At 47.3% G+C, this 4,384-nt stretch overlaps 1 non-coding gene across 1 annotated transcript; it reads left to right on the top strand.

Annotated features, from left to right (window-relative positions):
- The first annotated feature begins 3,736 nt into the window (after window positions 1-3,736).
- Window positions 3,737-3,826, top strand: TRNAY-GUA. Its single transcript is given in 2 exon segments — window positions 3,737-3,773; window positions 3,791-3,826. It is a non-coding gene; the product is annotated as a tRNA-Tyr (tRNA).
- Window positions 3,827-4,384: the final 558 nt, after the last annotated feature.

Raw genomic sequence — 4,384 nt, 5'->3', positions numbered from 1 at the left:
TGGGTTTACCTTGTAGAAATTTTGCTAGATTCAAAGACTGAAGTGCTCATAGCAGGAAGTCAGCTGCGTGCTTTGCTGGTTGTCTGTGCAGAGAATGATGTTGACAAAGACTCTAGGTTCTTCCATTGTAAGATTTCTGAACAACCTACAGGCAAATCATGCAGGATAGACTGATTATTCTTAACTTCCTGACAGTAATATTAACCCTTGTGCCTTCTGGCTCCTTGTATTGCTTAGCTGTCCAGATAAATGTTTAACTGTCTGCCTGAATTCACAGTAAGATTTCAAGGAGGGTAGCAGCAAACAATTTCACTTCTTCACATTACTTCAGAGTCCTTCCATCATTTCAGCTCTGTGAACATTTGAAATGGATTTGTGACTGGTATTTTTTTTTTTTTGTTCATTAAAGGCTTTGAGAGGGAATAGATGAAACTGTCACAGAACTGGAGCAGTAACAAATCAGTTCAGTAAAGCACATACAGACTTAACATATGGCCTAATCGTGTGGTACCTTTTTACCACTGCAGCTGGGTGTAATTTTTTTTGAAGCATCAGCATTGCATAGAAAAGGACCTGTTTCCCAGCAGGAACAGTCACTGATCTGCTGCTGATCAGACGCATAATGAATGCCTAATACATACATATATATGTGTGTGTGTGTGTGTGCATGTATATATATATATATCTCCTGCAGTTCAGCAGAAAGCTCAGAAAGAGGGAATGAATAACAGGGCAAACTACAGGATCATCATTGAATCTTTGAGTACTTCACCTTAGCAAATCATCTGGATTAGTATGTACAGGTGTCCTTTCTTCCTGTCATTTTAGTATCAGAAGACAAGGCTTCCTTTTAATTACAAATCCAAATACCAATCGGTTTCAGTTTGTCAGGAGACCCCACTAACTAAGGCAGTGGGGAAGTGGCAAAGTGGCACTTGAAGTGCCATCAGTTTGGAGTGATGGTGATAATTTGCCTCGTACTGCAAACCTGAATCTGCAGCAGTGTTTTTGCATCTGGTCGCCATGTTCTTCAGGTCTAGGCTGGAATGGAGCTCTCCTTTGTGACAAGGGAGTCTTTGGAAGCACAAGTGAAGGTATAAAGCAGATCTTGTAGAATGGGACTCAGATATAGCAGGCTGGTGAGTCTTCTGCTAGGAGTCTGTTGAGGCTGTTCCTGATGGCTTGTGGGCAGTGACAGCCTGGACAGTGCATGAAAAGCGTGGCATGTGGGGGGAGACACTCTGTATCCTACCACAGAGACAGACTACCAGTCTATATCTCCTTTCTCAGGGATTTTCCTAAATAAGCAGTTGGTAAAACAAAAAAAAATGTCATAGAAGAGATTCCATAATATTAGACCTTGGCACACGAGACAGTAATGCATACAAGATTAAAAATATATATTATGTGAGGTGTGTATGTGCTTACTGATGTACTCCAAGGCAAGTGTTTACTGGATGTCATAACACGTGTTATATATATATCTACGCACATATATATATATATATATATATATTCTACAGCAGGACTGTCAGTACTTACTAATTTAGTAGTTTGACTCAGCTGATGCTTTCGTTAGGATCCATTTCCTACAAATTAAGAACATATGTATTACTATGGGAATATAGAAGAAGGTACTTATTTAAACTAAAATATTTTTATTTCAGGTTCCTGTGACTCTGAATTAAATATAAATGAATGCTAAATGATGACATTTCATAATATATGAGGCTGATGACATAGATATTGTCCCAGGGTGTTTTGTTGTCTTTTTTTTTTTTTTTAATTTATTTTTATTACAGCTTTTGTAGTTCAAAGACTCTTGTCACAGCTTTGATGTGGGTAAACCTGCTGTGTTGTCATCATCTCTGGATACTAAAAGCAAATCACAATGAATGCAGGCTGGTGCTGAACACCTATATAGTAAGTAGCAGGCAAAGACTGCTTGTAAATTAAAAAAATATATATATATTATTTTTCTGTGAAAGATGCAATGATACGAGTTTACAGGTGTGATAGTAGGTTCGTAATGTATGTAAATTTTTTGGTTAGTTGGTTTTTGTTATTCCTCTTGTGTTCTATCATGGGAGGTACCAAGGACTGAGGTTCTTGTGTGCGTGTGCAGGGGGCGCTGCAAGCCAAGGTTTCTCGCTAACCCTGCTTCGGAACCACGTCCCCACTGGGTGGAGAGGCACTGTACATAACGTGTACGTATATAAACATATATACGTGTGTATGTATATGTATGTATAAGCTCCGTACATCTAAGGCTTCATTTATACGAATAACCTGCAGTTTAAGACTTTTGTGTAGGGGAATATCTAGAAAATACACAGATTATGCTGGAATGTTGCATGGATTTCATGGCTGTTACAGCTTCAAGAAGTTTTTTTTCCTCTATTCAGGTGTTTAACGGTTTTCCGTAAGTGAACCAGCTTCTGAGGTTAGACAAAAATGTGTTTGAAATAAGAAGCCACGTACTATTTTGATGATTTATTTTGACCATTAAAGTAAAAAGCACATTAATAAAGGAAGAATACTGGTGTTTGGGCCCTATGACAAACAGTCATAAGGTGAGCAGAGTGGACAAGTACCTCTAAAAGCTGACTCCAGGAATGTCTTCTGCAGAGTTGCAGGAACACGCTCCTATGTTTTTTGGCTCAGGAACTCCTTACCCATACCTTTAAGGCAGGTGCTCACACCCTTTTCTCCTAAGAGCTGTGCAGAGTTCAGGTTTTTGTAAATGCACCCACAGGAGGATGTGGTGAGATGTTTGGGGTGCTTCCTTTTTTTTTCTTTTTTTAATATATAAGCAGGTAGTGGTTAGAGCAGCCACCCAGTAAGTGGGATGGCTGGGCATGATTTAAACCCACATTTCTCATTTCTCGCTTCTCAAGTGCACGTGTAACCACAGGGCATCAGTGCTTAGGAGGAGGTGAAAATGGAAGAGGGTTGACTTTGTGGTGTGGAGACCGTGCTCCTGCGTGGCAGTGCGTTACGGGGCTGCCAAGGGGCTGCTCCTGCATCCGCACCTTGGTCAATTGCTCAGGACCAGAGGTGAGGCCGTGGGAGCAGGAACCTCACTGTTTCTTCCTCAGGAGCACCCTAAAACCCCGACTAACAGACACGGCCTCCTTCATTTTTGCTTGCGCTTGGAAATACGTATTTTAAATCTGATTTGTCCCACATGCAACTTTAGGAAGAGGAATAGGGGTGTTTCTGACAGGTCTTGACATGCAGCATTTTATCGGTATTAAAGACCCCAACCTGCAAGGCCAGTGGGACGCGGGCACCCCCAGGGCCTACCAGCCCTCTGGATATTTTAACGTTGCAGTTCGGGGTCCAGGTATTTGTCCTCTCAGTAACTGCGTTTCTGTAAGTGGGGATGTGTGCGTTGTGTGTGTCCCTTCATGTGACAGCGCCCCACGCACCATGAATTAGTATTTACAGAGAGTCGCTTTTGGATTTTCACTGCCTTTTGGTTTAGGGAGTGTGTGTCTTGAGGTAAGTGCCGCCAGGCAAAGCAGTGAGATCCCACAACAAACTGGGCATGTAAGTATGTGTGGTAAATGTACAACACCCCGAAAGCCTAATTTTCATTTCAGAGTGGCAGCTGTTTCTCAGGACGTGTGTGAAGGACACTAGTAACAACGCTAGCCATTAACTAAGGGGCCAGCCCCACTCCCCGTGAGGGGCGGCGGGCTGTGAGGCGCGGAATGGCGGCCCCACGCAGCTCCCTTCGATAGCTCAGCTGGTAGAGCGGAGGACTGTAGAGGCGCCGCCCGCGGGAATCCTTAGGTCGCTGGTTCGATTCCGGCTCGAAGGAGGCTCGGTTTTGCGCCGCGGGGTTGCCACCGATTTTATTTTATTATTTTTTTTAATTTCGAAGCCGGTTTTGGTACCGGGGGAGGGTCAGGGGGTGGGGGGGACACGGCGGGGGTCGGGGGCGAGCCCGCTCCCCGTCACGCCTCGCCCCGCCGCCCCTCCTCCCGCTGCCCGCCCGCGGCCGCCGCGCGGCCCCGCCCCCCCCCCTTCCCGGGCGTCCCGTGCCGCGTGCTGTGGCGGCGGCGGCCAATGGGCGCGCAGTCCGCCTGCGCAGATTCAAACGGCGGCCCGGGAGGGAGCCTGGGCGCGAGATTCGGCGGCACCCGCCCAGCCCGCCGCGAGCGCGGGGCCGCGGCCGGCGCTGACAGGAGCGGGAGGAGGGGCAGGGGGCGGACGGGCCCCGCGCGCTCCGTCCGGGCGGGCCATGGCCGGGGCCGAGGGAGCCGGGCCGGGCCGGGGCTGAGGGCGGCCGGCAGCTCGCCGCGGATGCCGCGGGGCTCGGCGGGGAGGAGGGGGCCGCCGCCGGAGCCCTGCCCGCCCGCCGCCGCCGCCGCCTCCT

This window comes from Cygnus olor, chromosome 2, assembly GCF_009769625.2.
Source record: "Cygnus olor isolate bCygOlo1 chromosome 2, bCygOlo1.pri.v2, whole genome shotgun sequence".
NCBI lineage: Eukaryota > Metazoa > Chordata > Aves > Anseriformes > Anatidae > Cygnus > Cygnus olor.
The sequence above is the reverse complement of the archived record's forward strand: the minus strand, read 5'-3'. Positions and strand labels throughout refer to the sequence as shown.